General features: G+C 43.8%; 1 protein-coding gene across 7 annotated transcripts in view; it reads left to right on the plus strand.

Moving 5' to 3' along the window:
* The first annotated feature begins 7352 nt into the window (after positions 1-7352).
* WIZ (WIZ zinc finger) overlaps positions 7353-18426 on the plus strand; it is a 67009-nt gene continuing 55935 nt past the window's right edge. For 4 of the 7 annotated variants that reach the window (XM_075858766.1, XM_075858770.1, XM_075858773.1 and 1 more), the window contains exon 1: positions 7353-7482. The gene's annotated coding sequence lies outside the window, so the exon portion shown is untranslated. Of the gene's footprint in view, positions 7483-10946; positions 11045-18426 lie in introns of those variants that run through there. The other 3 variants (XM_075858772.1, XM_075858769.1, XM_075858767.1) reach the window with 2 other exon arrangements.

Consider the following 18426-nt stretch of genomic DNA (forward strand, 5'->3'; position numbering starts at 1 on the left):
TTTTTACTTTTTTACAACATTTTTATTAACTTGTTTTAACTTTTTTTTTGTCCCACTAGGGAACTTGAAGGCATGAAGCCCTGATCGCTATTCTAATACACTGCACTACCTACATAGTGCAGTGTATTAGAGCTGTCAGCTATTCACTGACAGCAAGCCTATTAAGCTTCGCCTCCCGGCGGGGCCTAATGGGCTTCCGTACTAGGAAGCGATTGTTAGGCTACGGTTGCCATAGCAACCATCGGAACACCCGCGGGTGCCGATGGTTGTCATTAGCAACCATAGGATGCGATCGAATCACTTAGATGCAGCGATAGCCTAGCTCCGGTCCTGGCCGTTAGAGCACGATGTCAGCTGTGACAAACAGCGGACACCCACGCCCGTGGCAACCATCGTGGTTGCAGACAGGCTACAAGACACTTCGATGCATCAATCGCGTTGATCGATGCATCGAAGGAGTTAATCGGCCGGATCGAAGCCTAGCTCCGGTCCTGGCCATTGCAGAGGGGTGTCGGACAGCCGATACCAGGTGGTGATAGCGCTGACTCAGCTTCTGAGCCAGCGCCATCACATACACCACGTCATGGAGCTGTGATTGGTCAGTCTGCTTTGACTGACCAATCACAGCGATCGCCGGCAGGAGACCGCTGTGATTGGTCCCCTGCCATCTTACTGTGCCGATCAACTGTCATAAACAGTTGATGGCACAGTTCTGTCACCTCGTCCTTTGACAGGGTGACAGTTTTTAGCCAGGACGCACCGGTACGTCCCGGTGCCTTAAAGCACTGCAATACAGGACGTACCGATGCATCCTGGTGCAGTAAGGGGTTAAAAGAATTAAACCTATTTAGCCTTGAAAAAAAGAAGACTATGGGGGGGGACATGATTAACTTATATAAATATATGAATGGCACATACAAAAAATATGGTGAAATCCTGTTCCATGTAAAACCCTGTCAAAAAAACAAGTGGGCACTCCCTCCGGCTGGAAAAAAAAAGGTTCAACCTGCAGAGGCGACAAGCCTTCTTTACTGTGAGAACTGTGAATATATGGAATAGTCACCGCAGGAGCTGGTCACATTCATATTTATATGAGTTAATCATGTCCTCCCTCAGTCGTCTCTTTTCGAGGCTAAATAGGTTTAGTTCTTTTAATCTTTCCTCATAACTTAGATTCTCCATGCCCCTTATTAGCTTCATTGCTCTTCTTTGTATTTTTTCCAACTCCAGGGCATCCTTTCTATGAACTGGAGCCAAGAACTGAACTGCATATTCTACATTTTCTCATTTCTGTAAAAGGGGAATTCTTGGGAACCAGAAGAAAATGTCTATGTTCCTAGACTTACAAAAGCATTTCATCAGAGATATCCAAAGAAGCCAGCCCCTAGGACGTCCAGAGGACATCCATCAAGAGGATTCAAATCGAGAAACTCCTGTATCCCAGGTAGTGGCTCTTCTCATTGAGCTACTGGTGCTGCTGGGCAGCTCCAATGCAGAATACATTGTCTAGATTCTTGTAGAGGATCTGCCAGGCACAACTTCTGTGTATACGCCCATGGGTAGTCAGTCTGCACCTGAGTCTATGTCTCTGAGACTGACTCCATCTTCCACCACTCAGAATGGCGGGCTTAGGAGTGGGAGAGCCTATCGCAGCCTGGCCGGACGGAGCTAGCTCCCGCCCTCTGTCTATTTATACATGCCTTTCCTGTTCCTCCTTTGCTTGTGATTCTTCTCGTGTGGTTTCCTGGCCCAGCTACAGCTTCTGACTATTTGTTCCTGCTCCATACTGACCCTGGCTTACTGACTACTCTCCTGCTCTGCGTTTGGTACCTCGTACACTCCTGGTTTGACTCGGCCCGTTCACCACTCTTGTTGCTCACGGTGTTGCCGTGGGCAACTGCCCCATTTCCCTTAGCTTTGTGTACCCTTGTCTGTTTGTCTCGTGCACTTACTGAGCGTAGGGACCGCCGCCCAGTTGTACCCCATCGCCTAGGGCGGGTCGTTGCAAGTAGGCAGGGACAGAGTGGCGGGTAGATTAGGGCTCACTTGTCCGTTTCCCTACCCCCATCATTACAATTCTCTTGTGTCTTGCCTTTTGAGATTCCTTGCATCGATTACATGATTAGTTTCACCCTTTTGGCTTTCTATATAAGCCTGGCCCTTACACTTCCTCCTTTTCCGACTATTGAGTTTTCTGCCTCTAGTCTAGTTCTTTGCTGCCGATCTACAAACTATTGCTGTTTATTTGTGTACTGAACTTAGGCTGTTTCCTGACCACGTCTCTACCTTACTTTATAACAGTTTCTGCTTATATGCATACAAAACCTGGACTGTTACTTGACTAATCTTGCTATTATCATCCAATTTTCCAGATTGTTTCAGCCACTGAACTCCAGATCTGTTTCCAGCTCTTGACAGCATCATTAATACTTGCCTGTCCTTGCTCCTGTGATGCAGACTGCTCCTCTTCCCTATGACAAGGTAAATATGTTCAACTAGTGATGCCATAACATAATCACAAGCCTTTAAAAATGATCTTTTTTCACTATGGAACCTATGCACGCCCTGGTGGAACAAATGCACGATCCGACTCATACTTTTGAACTAAAATAATTTTATTTAGCATCGCCGCTTTCCAAGAGCCATAACTTTTTTATTTTTCCATCAATGTCGCCATATGAGGGCTTGTTTCTTGCGGGACTTCATTGCTACCATTTTGTGGTACATGGGACTTATTGCTTAACCTTTTATTATTCTTTTTTGGGAGGGGAATGGGAATAGCAATTTTTGCGTCGTTTCTTGCGTTGTTTCTTGCGGATTTTTTTACGGCGTTCAGCTTGCGGTTTAAATAATATGCTAACTTTATTTTTTGGGTCTTTACGATTGCGGGGATACCATATATGTATAGTTTTTATTTTTACACTTTTACTAAATAAAACCATTTTTTTATGGCAAAAAACATGGTTTTATTTTTTTAATGTGTACATTTTTATTTCACATAAATAATTTTTTCAGTCTCACTAGGAGACTTCACTATGCAATCTTTAGATCGCAGATATAATGCTTTGGTATACTTTGTAAACCAGAGCATTATTGCCTGTCAGTATAAAACGGACAAGCATCTATTAGGACGTGCCTCCGGGGCCACCGATGGGTGACAGAGGGAGCTCACTCCCTCTGTAAACAACTCATATACAGCAGTCGCTAATGACCGCGGCATTTGAGGGGTTAAACGGCTGCGATCTAAGTAAACTTTGATCGCTACCGTTGGAGCAGGAGCCCGGCTATTATCAGACAGCCGAGCCCCAGCTCCAGCCTGCAAGGGAGACCCGCGCAGGACGTTGATTAGGCCGTCGTGAAAAGGCTGCAGCCTAGAATAAAGCCCATTAATGACCGCCGTGAAAGAGCGTATCGGCGGTCATAAAGAGGTTAAAGACAGTCTCCGTAAGGGTCATATTCGTCCACCTACTTCTCCGGTGGGTGCAGGTCTTTTCTTTGTTGAAAAAACAAGATGGCGGTATCGACTACCGTGAATTAAATAAGGATTACCATTAAGGCTACATTCACATGAGCGTATCAGATTCACGCACATGAAAAACGCGTGTGAATCTGGTCCGTGTGTTGCATTATGCATCAGTGAGCTTTGCGAGTGGCATGCGTTATTCACGCACTCGCAAAGCACATCTTTTTTTTTTAAATTATTATTTTCAATTGAATTGATGCACAAATCACGCACCCATTGACATCAATGGGCGCGTAGGTACCTGAAAATGCACCAATATAGGACATGCAGTGAGTTTCACGCAACGGACTCTCGCTGCATGAAAACTCATGCATGTGTGAACGGCCCCATTGAAATCAATGTGTCCGTGTGCTGCGCGTGATTTCCATGCGCAGCACACGGACGTTATTCACATTTGTCTGAATGAGCCCTAAGAATGAATATCCTCTTCCACTCATCCTGGACCTGTTTAATCAGATCTCAGGAGCCAGGTGGTTCTCTAAACTAGAGATTTACGCGAGGGCTACAATTTGGTTCGTTTCCGCAAAGGGGATGAATGGAAGACAGCATTTAATACTCCAGATGGTCATTATGAGTATTTGGTCATACCTTTTGGGTTAAGTAATTCTCCAGCGGTTTTACAGAACCCGGTTAATGATATTTTCAGAAATTTTATTGGAAGCTTTGTGGTTGTGTATCTGGACGATATTCTTGTGTTTTCGTCCGATTGGTCTTCTCATGTTCAACATTTAAGATCTGTCCATCAAGTACTGAGGGAAAATTGTCTTTACGCGAAATTTGAAAAGTGTCTTTTTGGAGTTCATGAAATTCATTTCCTGGGGTATGTTCTGTCTCCTCATGATGTTCGCATGAACTCCGCTAAGGTTCAGGCGATTCTTGATTGGGTCAAACCCACTCCACTAAAAGCTCTGCAGAGGTTCTTGGGTTTTGCTAATTATTACCAAAAATGTATTGATAATTTTTCCTCCATTGCCAAACCTTTGACGGATCTTACAAAAGTGAGTTCTGACCTTGTAAATTGGAAACCTACTGCGGTCTCCACCTTCGAAACCTTAAGACAGGGTTTTATAGAATCGCCTGTACTTGTTCAACCTGACCTTTCTAGCCCCTTTATTGTTGAGGCTGATGCCTCAGAAATAGGTGTGGGGGCTGTGTTGTCTCAAGAATCTTCTGTACTGACTAATTTGGAAATTAAATCAAATAAACTGTGCACAGTTTGGGCTCAGGTTCAATTGAACCTAAAGAATTCCCAAGTTATTCAAAAGAAAAATGTTGACAACAAACATACGGTTTGTGTTTAGTGTGGGTCAAAAGGTTTGGCTTTCTACTAAGAATCTACGACTGAAAGTACCGTCTCATAAGTTTGCTCCTAGGTTTATTGTTCCATATGAAATTGTTGAAGTTATTAATTCTGTGTCTTTTCGTCTGACTCTTACTTAGTCTTTTAAAATTCATGATGTTTTTCACAAATCCCTACTTAAATTTTTTTTGCCACCATCTACTGCACTCGAGAAACCTCGCCCTCCAGTTCAGGTAGGAGATATGGAGTTTGAGGTTCAGAGGATTGTGGATTCCAGAAGGGTCAGGGGTACTCTCCAGTACTTGGTGCACAGGAAGGGGTATGGACCAGAAGAACAAACTTCGGTTCCTTCCTATTCTGTAAATGACAATCATTTAAAGTCTTTCATTTGAAGTTTCCTTTGAAACCTAGGCCAAGATTTAAGGGTCTGGGGGCCCCTCGTAGAAAGGTGGGTATTGTTAGGAAATGTCCGTCCCTTTAAGATTGCCATGACTACTAGTCTAGCTTCTTGCCGACTCTGGTTTTCATTGCCTATCCCACTTCTCTGTCTTTCTTCCTATCAGATTGAAGGGATGTGTATTTAAATCTGGGTTAGTTCTGTCTGATTCTCCTTGTTTTGCATTTGTTTGATCAAGCTACTGATTATACCCTGTACCTGTGACTATTTGGACTCGGCTTGTCTCTGGCTTTACCCTTTGCTTACTGATTTGCACATTCTGCTCCCGGCTGGTTTTGACCTCAGCAATTCCTGATATCCTCTAGCTTTGTGATTTGGGCTTTCTGTTTTCCCTCTGGCTGTTTATCTGTTCTGGTATTGCCTGCATTGCAATTTTCCAACACCGAACTCTGTTAAAGCAACCTGGATTGTATGCAGCCAAATCCAACCTGCCTTGCGGTGGGCTCTGGTGATGACCATGGAGTAGCCTTAGACTCTGCTGATCAGAATAGAGACGGATTTGAGGTAGCAGATTTACTTGCACGCTTGTTCCAGACAGTCTCCAGCTGCCTTTGGGGAATCACTCACATAGCAATTCCATCAACGTTCACTCTGGGAATTGCTCAACTAGTGATTCCATAACAAAATACAGGTGACCAGCTTCCACGACTTGCACTGATCTCTATAATCCATGCAGGAAGGAGAAAACAGAGCTAGTGACGGAACTCCATTCTCAGGATGTGGCAATCTTTGGATTGTTGTGTCTTTCAGGACATTCAGGACTCAGACAACCCAACCACGCCTTGATTGCTGGATGCCGTACAGTATGGCATCACGTGCCGCATGTTGTGCACCCCTTTAATAGCTGATAAAGACAGCTCAGCTCCTACTTCCTTTTATTGCACAGTGGTTACTGCACGTCACAGAGCACGCTCACAACACTCTTCCATTTTAATTAGTAAAACAATATAAGCGGATACATTCCCTTCAGTGTTTCATTAGAGGGAGTTCCAGTGGTCACCAGAGTGGGAGTTCCATGTACTCCATTGTACACATCAGTCAAGAGGAGGACTGAGACACAGGAGGCACACACGGGGGTCTGAGAGGTGTGGAGACATCAAGAAGAAGAGATCCAGTCAGACAAGTGAGTCTAGACAGTCTCTATTGGTAACTGTGGCAGGGAGATCCTAAAGCTGCGGCTAGTCTACTTAAAGAGCCACTGTCACCTTGTACCCACCCCCACAAACCCATTATCCAATTGGCCCTCCCCTCACACAGAGTCTCTGCCACCTACTGTGTCCCTGCTGCCCAGCACAGCCTCTGCCACCTACTGCCTCTCTGCTGTCCCGTGCAGAGCTGTTTTCCTCGACTGTGTCTCAGACCTGGACCCCCACAAAGCCCGGGTACCTGTCTTATCCCTGCCCTTGCAGAGCCTCTACCACTTTGTGCCACCCCTTCCCCCATAGAGCCCCTATCACCTTCGATCTCCCTATCTACCCGCAAAGCCCTACTAATTTGTGTCCCCACTGCCCCCTCTACCTCACCCTGTGTCCTCCTCAGTCCTCTCCCCCTCTCTACAGAGCCATGCCAATTTTTTACTCCCCCACCCTGATATCATTTCTGGTGCACATGACTGACGGTATTCCAAGAGGAAAAACTTCAAATGTGAATGGAGAAGAAATCAACATTTTTATGAATTTTTGTCACACCAATAGGGGGCGGTCTCTACCCTTCCTATATATTCTGCTATATTCACACAGGGATGTTGACATTGCTCATTGATAGGGTTAAAAATAAAACATAGCTCTTCCTTTATATATAATAAAGGCTTTTTTTTTTTATTATTGGAAATTTAAAGAGCATTATCTGGAATAGAACAATGAATATGAATGAAACTAATGAGCCCCTGCAAACCATGAAACATAATAAGGTTATAATACACTGACAATATTACAACCTGCTGTCCATATGGAGCCTCTGCCATTTCCCTCTTCAGCCACGCTGCACTGGCAGAACGCCTTGATATAAGCCACACCCAGTCTCCTGCCTCCTTCAACATGGCGACGTGCCTGGGTCGGCGTCGCTGCTGACGTCACTTTCCTGCGTCCTGCCTGTATTCTCCAGCTCCCCCTTGTCTTCTGTCTCCGGACGCATCGTCTTGTACCGGAGCCGCTCTTAAAGGGGCAATGCACCAAGACCGAAGCCCGATACCCGGCCGGGGGGGTGAGACACTGGGTTGTAGAGTGGGAGGGGGCACAAGAAGGGGCAAAATTGCGACTTTATTAGCTGTCACTGGGGGGGGAGGGGGAGGAATTGTGCGGGGTAACGGGGCAAGTGTATAACATGAGCTGCATTTATGTATGGAGTCACTGATAAGTAGTACACGGGCACCTGTGCCAGATGTGGAGTGTGGACACTGGTCCTGAGCCTGGCACTTAATATTGGGTGCCCTGTTTGCTGTGTGTTGGTGAAGATGGACATTAATGCACGGCTAGTTATGACCGACTGCGAGCGTACGTACTAATAATCTGTGCGAGGACGATGCAATTATTATTTTTAAATTGTATAGGATGTTTGCAAAAAAAATTTCCCCAAGAATTGTACTTTGGTAAAGTTTGTTCTGATTACTCAAGTATATGCCATGCGTGCAATAGTAATATTCAGCTGGACGGCGTTTTCTTGCTGTGATCGGCGGGTATACGAGACCTCTGATCCGGAGAACAAGACGGGAGACGTGACCACCAATGGGACCGATGTCCTATAAAGGCCTAACCGCCATGTTTTATTAGGCCACGTTCAGACATGGAAGACTTTTTGGTATGTAAGAAATAATTGTACACGTTCTGGTAAAAATCGGCCTTCGAAGTTGATTTTTACTATTTCACAGCGTGCTTGTTTTACTGCAGATTTATTGGAGAGTTTGACTTTAATGGAAAAAAATCTACAATGAATTTGGATTTGATTCGTGTTTTCAGTGCGAATTGCTGCCCGGGGCCTGGAAATTATTTTATTCAAAGGAGGAAGAACCACGTTTTTGATGAATTTTCTTCCTAGAAAGGGAGCTTGGCCCTAAAAATATTAATGTAAAATATTTTAGGCTTTCTGCGGCAAATCCGCATCTAAATCTGTGTCATATCTGAACGTAATCTAAGGCATTAGTTGTGGATTTTTCATCCGGATTTGCGTGCGTCGCGGGCAAGTGGATGAGGTTTTAAATAATTTTTTCCACGTGCTGCTGAACGTTTTCCGCACGGAATTCGGAACGTGCTGTAAGTTTTCTAATTTGAAACGTTCTCGTTCTGGATGTTCGCTGCAACACTCAGTCTCAGGCTGGGTTCACACTGCGTTTTTGTCGCGGTTTTAACATGCATTGTTTTTTTTTATTTTAGTTGATGATCTCCCATTTATAGACCTGAGAGATTATCTAAAACAGAAAAGCACGTAACCATTAACAAACGCAGTGTTAACTCGGCTTTATGTAAACTATAAGGCTGGGTTCACCCGACCTATTTTCAGACGTAATGGAGGCGTTTTACTCCTCGATTTACGCCTGAAAATACGGCTCCAATACGTCGGCAAACATCTGCCCATTCATTTCAATGGGTTTGCCGACGTACTGTGCCGACGACCAGTCATTTTACGCGTCGCTGTCAAAAGACGACGCGTAAAATGTCAGCCTCGTCAAAGACGTGCAGGACACTTCTTGGGACGCAATTGGAGCCGTTTTTCATTGAATCCAGTGAAGAACCGCTCCAAATTACGTCCGTAATTGACGCCTCGCAAAACACGAGTACGAGCAATTACGTCTGAAATGCAGGAGCTGTTTTCTCCTGAAAACAGCTCCGTAATTTCGTCCATAATTGTCGTTATCGTGTGCACATGCCCTTAGGGCACATTCACACAATGTATTACCTGCAGATAAGCTTCATCAAAAAATGGATGGGCCGCGGACTGTCACCCGTATTTGCGGACAGTGCTCACAGTAATAAGTATAGAAGCACGGTCCGTAAATGCGAAAAATAGGACGTCGTATTTTTTTGTCGGTTATTTCTATGTCCCAGACACACCCCTGTAAATATACTGATAGAAATGAATGGGTCAGTACTTTATCCACAATTACGGATCTGTAATTGTGGATAAAAATTCCGGTCGTGTGCATGAGGCCTAAGTGGGGGTTTTCCCTTCGGAATTTCCTGCGGTTTTGATGCAGATTTTCTTTATCGAACTCCACAACGTGTGCGTGTAGCCTTAGGCTACATGCACACGTTGTGGAATTTCGTGCAGAAAATCCGCATCAAAACCGCAGGTAATTCTGCAGTTAAAATCTGCTCCTAAGGCATTATTCACACGAACGTGTTATACGTCCGTGAGACGCGCGTGATTTTCACTCGCCTCGCACGGACCTGTGTTAGTGAATGGGGCTGTTCAGACTGTCAGTGGTTTTCACGCAGCGTATGTGCGCCCTTGTTTCGTGCAGCGTGCACCCATTGAAGTCAATGGGTGCGTGCAAATCGCGCACGGCACACGGAAGCACTTCCGGGTGCCGTGCGTGATTCGCGCAACTGCAGTAAAAAGAATGAATGAAAACCGAAAAGCACCTCCTGCTTATATGTTTGTAATAATGTGTCATAATGATGGCGGCTGCGCGAAAAACACGCAGCCATGCACCATATACAGATGCCACACTGAAATTTTGCGCACGAAAAACGCAGCGTTTTTTGCACGCGCAAATAGACACGCTCGTGTGAATAAGGCCTAATGTTGCGGTTTTTTAATGCGTATTTAGGTGTGATTTTTACATTTTGATGCGGAAACAGGTGTTATTTTTTTATTCTGTGGGTTTTGGTGCGCTTTTTTAAAAACGAGTCCGATGCAATTCGCAAACGGAAACGCAAGATAAATTGACATGCTGCAGATTTTAAAATACGCACAGCAGCTCCATTTACGTGCAGAAAAAAAAATCTGCAACGTGTAGATGAGATTTCTTGAAATCCCATTTAGGCTACGTTCACACAGAGTTTTTTGCAGGCGGAATTTCTGCCTCAAAATTCGTTTGGAAGTTTGAGGCAGATTGTCCTCTCCCTGCACGCCGATTTTCGTGGCGTTTTTTGCCCGTGGCCATTGAGCGCCGCGGGCATAAAACGCAGCGAAATATGCTTTCTCTGCCTCCCATTGTAGTCAATGGGAGGTCAGAGGCGTAAACGCCCGAAGATAGGGCTTGTCCCGTCTTTCTCCCACGAGGCAGTTTTACCGCTCGCGGGAGAAAACCGCCCCCCATTGAAATCAATGGGAGGCATTTTCGGACCGTTTTTGATGAGTTTTGCGGTGTGGTTTCCGCGTCAAAAATCTCTGTGTGAACATAGCCTTACTTTGCTGGTACTGTATTACACATGGCAAATCCGCACGTAATACACATTATGTGCGTTTGACCTTAATGGGGTTTTATCCCTAAATTTCCTTTCAATTACCTTTTAAAATGTTAATAAATATATATATTGATTCAACTTCGGCGCCATTCCTGTGCCACCAGTTACTGCTGTTTCCTGTTGTCAATGATGACGTGTCATCCACCGTCCTTCTTACATCGACAGCCAATCGCTGGTGACGATGGTGATGTGTGGTCATCCATAATGCTGTAACCGATTGGGCCAGCGATGTCATGACAACAAGAAGCAGAGTGGGGACCCCAGTGTTTGGTGGGAACAGCAGAAAGTCAAGCCCCTTTGGCTCTGTTCACATGGCAAATTTCTAGGTGTATTCCTGAGTGTAAAACATTCGTGTTAGGGTAAGTTCACACGTAGCGTAAATACTGTGGATTTTCTGCAACAGATTTTTTTTGCGGAAAATCTGCATCCTAATACAGTAGCAGCAAAGTGGATGTTTTGTAATCCGCAGCATTTCAATTGTATTTGCGTAATCGCTGCTTTTTTGATCCGGGTCTTCCCCCGTTGAATACAATGGGGCGGTAAAACCCGCAATAAATAGCAGATATTGCGACTTTTGAGGAGGAAAAGCTGCGATTCCACTGCAAAAATCGCAACTCAGAAAAAAAGCTTATACTTACCCAGAATTCTGTGCTTCATCCAGGCTGGCCTCCTGGGATAACGTTTCATCCTATGTGACCGCTGCAGCCAATCACAGGCTTGAGCGGTCACATGGGATGATACGCCATCCCAAGAGGCCAGGCGGCAGAGGGACGCGTCTCCATGGCTGCATAAGTTTGAAACTTTTTTTTTTTTATGTGCAGTTTTCCGCAGCGGACATTCATGCTGAAAAAATTCCCAATATGGTGCGCTTTTTTTCAGCCGGAATTCCCTGCGGCCGCCAGTATGCTGTGTACTTTTACGCAGTGTATCCGCCCCGTGTGAACATAGCCTAACGCTCAGAGATTTTCCCGCAAACAGCTTCCTATTGATTTTAATAAGAAACACAGTGTGTCGTTTATACAAGGTGGATTTTTACGCTGATTACTTAAAAAACAGCTCTTAAAATTACGCTTATTAAAAAGTGACCTGCCACTTCTAGAAGCGTTTTACAAGCCGATTTTTTATTTTTCCCACTGATGTTTCAAAAAAGCGCTTCAAAATAGTTTCGAGAAATCCGCTCCGATTTCGGACACTTTTCTATTGAGATCAGCCTTGTATTTTCCAGCCTTAACATATGACTACGTGTGACTATAGTACCTATGAGGACAATCGGGCTTGCGTGTAGAAAGAGATCCCATCATTCTCGGATTGGTCTGGGGGTGATCTCACTTAAAGAGGCTCTGTCACCAGATTTTGCAACCCCTATCTGCTATTGCAGGAGATCGGCGCTGCAATGTAGATTACAGTAACGTTTTTATTTTTAAAAAACGAGCATTTTTGGCCAAGTTATGACCATTTTTGTATTTATGCAAATGAGGCTTGCAAAAGTACAACTGGGCGTGTTTAAAGTAAAAGTCCAAGTGGGCGTGTATTATGTGCGTACAACGGGGCGTGTTTACTACTTTTACTAGCTGGGCGTTCTGATGAGAAGTATCATCCACTTCTCTTCAGAACGCCCAGCTTCTGCCAGATCACGTTGTGACGTCACTCACAGGTCCTGCATCGTGTCGGCACCAGAGGCTACACTTGATTCTGCAGCAGCATCAGCGTTTGCAGGTAAGTAGCTACATCGACTTACCTGCAAACGCCGATGCTGCTGCAGAATCATCTGTAGCCTCTGGTGCCGATGTGTCCTCGCTCGTCTGACACTATGCAGGACCTGTGAGTGACGTCACAGCGTGATCTCTTGAGAACACGGCTGTGTCTGCACTGCCAGAAGCTGGGCGTTCTGAAGAGAAGTGGATGATACTTCTCATCAGAACGCCCAGCTAGTAAAAGTATTAAAAACGCCCCGATGTACGCACATAATACACGCCCACTTGGACTTGTACTTTTAAACACACCCACTTGGACTTTTGCAAGCCTCATTTGCATAAATACGAAAATGGTCATAACTTGGCCAAAAATGCTCGTTTTTTAAAAATAAAAACGTTACTGTAATCTACATTGCAGCGCCGATCTGCTGCAATAGGAGATAGGGGTTGCAAAATCTGGTGACAGAGCCTCTTTAAAGAGGCTCTGTCACCAGATTCTCAAATCCCTATCTCCTATTGCATGTGATCGGCGCTGCACTGTAGGTAACAGCAAAGTGTTTTTTTTTGTTTTTTTTTTTCAAAACTATCATTTTTGCCCAAGTTATGAGCAATTTTAGATTTATGCAAATGACCTTTTCAATGGACAACCGGGCGTGTTTTCTTGTTTTACCAACTGGGCGTGTATTGTGTTTTTACCAACTGGGCGTGTTTACTCGTTTTATCAACTGGGCGTTGTGAATAGAAGTGTATGACACTAACCAATCAGCATCATACACTTCTCATCGTTCCCACCCAGCTTCTTTCACTGCTCAGACACAACGTGTTCTCGCGAGATCACGCTCTGACGTCACTGCCTCCCATAGGTCCTTCACTATCGCGTCGGACGAGAGAAGACACATCGGCTTCAGTTGAATCTGCAGCAGCATATCTCGGACGCCTGGAGCCGATGTGTTTTCTCTCTTCCGACGCGATGGTGAAGGACCTATGGGAGGCAGTGACGTCACAGCGTGATCTCGCGAGAACACGCTGTGTGTCTATGCAGTGAAAGAAGCTGGGTGGGAACGATGAGAAGTGTATGATGCTGATTGGTCAGCGTCATACACTTCTATTCACAACGCCCAGTTGGTAAAACGAGTAAGCACGCCCAGTTGTCCATTGAAAAACTAATTTGCATAAATCTAAAATTGCTCATAACTTGGGCAAAAATGATAGTTTTTCAAAAAAAAAACAAAAAAACTTTTACACTTATCTACATTGCAGCGCCGATCACATTCAATAGGAGATAGGGATTTGATAATCTGGTGACAGAGCCTCTTTAAACCCCTATTACTCCGGCCGAGACGTCGTTGATCGGCGCTCATTTGCTCCTGTCACACGGAGCTATGGATGGGGACGAGCGGTCATTACTCCCATCGCTCGTCCCCATACATTATCATCATGTCGGCAGCGCGTCTCCGTTTACACACCAAGATGTGCTGCCGACAACGATAATCTTTTACTTGTTTAAAACAATACGACCAGAAGATGATCAAGCGTTTGCTCGATCATCTGCTGATCGCTGCCCTGTTTACACAAGGCAATTATCGGCAACAAGCGTTGTATGAACACTTGTCTGCCTGAAAGTCGCCCGGTGTAAAAACCCCTTTAGGACGTAGTTCAAGACAATGCAGTGACTATATTAAGGATATGACCATGCCTTGTAAGTCTTATTCTAGATGAGTCAATCGTTTCCAAATATGTCTGAACAATGGTAGATGTAGCGTCATCCCTTAGGGCTTGTTCACATGGAGTTCTTTGGCCCTGTGTTTGACACGGAAACCGTCGCTCGTAGGAAAACCGCCGCTCTTGTTTTTCTGTCTCTGACCTCTTATTGAAATCCATGGCCGCGGCCGAAAAACAGCGCAAAATACGCAGCAAAGAAAGTACAGGCAGGGAAAAAATCTGCCTCAAAATTCCTGAAGGAATTTTGAGGCAGGTTTTTGTGCCTGAAAAAAAACCTATGTGAACAGGGCTTTAATCTACTATTTTCCAATATACTTTCCGTATCAATTTCGCTTGGTTTTTGAGATCTCTGCTTGCTGTCGTTACTTGCTGGGAATGAAACCCTGTACCGGTCATGTGATGGACACACAGGTACACAGCTAGTTACAAGAGAGCTCGGAAACTGTAACAAGCTGTGTTTCCATTGAATGACGGCAAGCAGAGATCTTAAAACTGTGAGGAATTGATATAGAAAGTATATTGGAAAATGTTTTTGAATTTTTTTATTATACGGTATAAGTTTAATTTGCTGAAATCTGAATACTCCTTTAAAACCAAACATTCTGCCTTGTTTGTCGCGGATGTTTCAATATAGTTGAATGGCGCGGAATATTCTTTGGCTAGATAATTAATGTATCCCAGAAATGTTTTAGTGGAATGTTATACAAACAGTTTTTTTTGGTTTATGTAATAAAGTTTAGTATAATAAAAAGTTCTGCAACTTGCAAATGTACTTTGTTTAAATTCCTCATCCTTTTCAAGATCTCTGCTTGCTCTCAGTGAATGAAACATTCTTGGTTACATCCAGAGACTGAAAAACTGTCTTGAAGTGCGCGGCTCGTTACAGTATATTAGAACTTTGTCTTGTAAAAAGCCTCGCACAGCCTTGTGAATGGCATATTTTCATGACTGGATGTAAACGAGAAGGTTTCCAGTCACTGACACAGATTTTGAAAATGGTGAGGACTATAAATACAAAGGGGCAGTTTTAACAACTTTTTTTTTTTTTCTCAAACAATGTCACTCTTGTTTACGGGCCGTGTTTGGTATTGCAGCCTAGTCACAACCAAGTGACACCACCCACGGGCAAGAGGGGAGCAGCCTTGGCGGGGGAGAGACTCCGATAACTTTTCCTATCTCATACAACCCTTTGACTGTAACTTGAATCTTTACTTGGGGGGGGGGGGGGGGGGGTTGGTTTAGGAAGACAGGCGTTTCATGCGCCTGTCTTAATCTAAAGAATGTTGGCGTAAGATGCGCCTAATTTATTAAGAAGCGCCCGCCTCCTAATCTATCTCTGGTGGTCTGTGCACCACAAAACAAAATTTACGCTAGCTAGAATCTAGCGTAGATTTGCTCTCTAATTTTAAACCAGTTTTCTCGTGTAAATGTATTGAACCATAGTGGCCACGTACAATTATTCAGAAGAACATGTCAAATCGGACCTGTGCGGGACCGGTTTTCACAGATCCCTCATTTAAGTCTATTGATGGATCCGTGAAAACTGTCAAAAATAGGATGTCTGCAGCCAATCACAGGCTGTAGCGGTCACATGGGCTGCACAGATGTCGGGAGCAGGGACGCGTCGCTATGGAAATGTCAGTGAGGTAAGCATTGATTTGTTCATTTATTTTCTGCCTTCCGCAGTGGCGATTTCGGCTGAAAATTTGCACCAAAATTTGGTGCGGTCTTTCAGCCGGAATTTCCTGCGAGTTCTAGGTCGGACACGCTGCATACTTTTGCGCAGCGTATTTGACCTGTGTGAACGTCCTCTAAATGTTACATGACCATTAGGGTTGCACGATGCATTAAACTATCGATACTATTTCGATACTTCGCACTCTCAAACGGGTTAATACCGTGAATTCATGTATTTCGATACTAAACTGTGCGGCCGCACAGCTTAGTATTGTACTGTCAGTGAACAGGCTAATGTACTGGCATATAGATAGATGCCCGTACATTAAAGGGTAACTAAACGTTCCACAAACTTCAAGTGACATGTGAGAAGTTTTGATTGGTGGGGGTCCGAGCACTGAGACCCCCACCAATCGGCATAACAAAGTGACAGAAGCGCTCGTGTGAGCGCTCAGACGCTTAATTTCTGTTTGGCTTTTTGCGGAAATCAATGTAGCGGTGTACGGGCTCAATAGAAAGCCTATGAGCATGTAAACCGCTACAACGGCTTTCCGTAAAAAGCCGAACAGAAATTAAGCGTCTGAGCGCTCACACGAGCGCTTCTGCCGCTTCGTTTTATCAATTGGTGGGGGTCTCAGTGCTCGGACCTCCACCAATCAAAACTTCTGACATGTCACGATGACAAGTCAGAAGTTTGAACGTTTAGTTACCCTTTAAAGTTAAAAAATAAAGTAAAAATTGCATTAAAAGAATACACAAATGCAATTTTTATTATTTTTTTTACAATAAATAAACATTATTAAAATATAAGCCCTAATACTTAAAATAATATACACATATTTGGTGTCATTGTGACTGTAATATGTATGGTGTCATTTAGGATGTTTGGTGTATTCTGTAAAAAACAAAAAAAACCTGCTTTTTTTTAATGTATTTTTGCCAAAATAAGAATTTGTATAAATTGTGTAAATATACCAAAAATAGCACCTTCATAATATGTCCTGCAAAAAACAAATCTCAAAGGCTCATACAGCTACGTCGACCAAAAAATAAGAAAGTTATAAATGCCGTGATGCGAAGAGGGAAAAAAAAAAAATGATTCTGTCCAAGTGTTGTTTTGGTATCGGGAATCGCAATACTACACAAAGTATCGGTATCGAAGTCCAAAATTCTGGTGTCGTGACAACCCTAATGCCACATGCACACAACCGTGTGTGCCGTCCGAATCCGTGATCCGAGGAAAGATAGGACATGTTCTAACTTTCCTCGACTCGGACAATTTTTCACGGACCCGATTCACCCGCTAAAGTGAATGGGTCCGTGAAGACTATCGGGTGCCACTCGGATGCCGTCAAAAACGGCCCGAGTGGCACAACGGTCGTGTGCATGAGGCATTATGACCATCACATGAAATTTAGATAGACTTGTTTTGGAGTATACAACGTGATTTCTGCAAAATCCTATATTTGGATGAGGGCATGAAGCAATAGCCAATCGTCTTGGATTTATTTTTCCCTGTGAATTCGTATCGATCTCACCCGTTTAACCCTTCAGATGCGGTGCTGAATAGCGTGCACCGCATCTGAGTGGTTTTGGAGAGAGGGAGGGAGCTCCCTCTCATCCCACTGACACCCGGCGACAAGATCGCCGAGTGTCTGTGTCTCCGATGGCAGCCGGGAGCCTAATAAAGGCCCTCAGGTCTGCCTGTAATGAATGCCTGCTAGATCATGCCTCTGGCATGACCTAGCAGCTGCCTGTCTGTTTTACACGGACAGGCATAATAGACTGCAATACAGAAGTATTGCAGTGTATTATAAATGCGATCGGATAATCGCATAGTGAAGTCCCCTAGTGGGACTAGTAAAAAGTTTAATAAAAAGTGAAAACAAAAATAAAATTAAAAACCCACTTTTCTCCCTTACAAACTGCTTTCTTATTAACAAACAAAATAAAGTAAAACAGTTACATATATTTGGTATCGCCGCGTCCGTAACGACCCCGACTATAAAGTTATTACATCATTTAACCCGCACGGTGAACCACGTAAAAAAATCATGCAAAAATTGCTGTTTTCTTTGAATCCAGACTTTTAAAAAAAATGTGATAAAAAGTGATCAAATAGTCGCATCTACTCCAAAATGTTACCGATAAAAACTACAATTTGTCCCGCAAAAAAAAGCCCTCATACATTTGAATCGGCGAAAAAATAAAAACATTACGGCTCTTCAAATATGGAGACACAAAAACAAATAATTTTGAAAAAAAGTGTTTTCACTGTGTAAAAGTAGTAAAACATACAAAAACTATACAAATTTGGTATCGTTGCAATCGCAACAACCCACTCAATAAAGTTATTGTGTTATTTATACCACACGGTAAACTGTATAAATTTAGGACGCAAAAAAGTTTGGCGAAATTGCTGTTTTTTTTTGGGGGGGGGGGAATAGAAAGAAAAGTTAATCAATAAATTCTATGTACCCCAAAATGGTGCTATTAAAAATTACAACTTATCCCGCAAAAAACTACCTTATACAGCTATGTCGACACAAAAATGAAAAGGTTATAGCTCTTGGAATGCGACGATGGAAAAACGTAAAAAATTGCTTGGTCATTAAGGTCTAAAATAGGCTGGTCATTAAGGGGTTAAT

Source organism: Rhinoderma darwinii, chromosome 3 (genome assembly GCF_050947455.1).
Source record: "Rhinoderma darwinii isolate aRhiDar2 chromosome 3, aRhiDar2.hap1, whole genome shotgun sequence".
Taxonomy (NCBI): domain Eukaryota; kingdom Metazoa; phylum Chordata; class Amphibia; order Anura; family Rhinodermatidae; genus Rhinoderma; species Rhinoderma darwinii.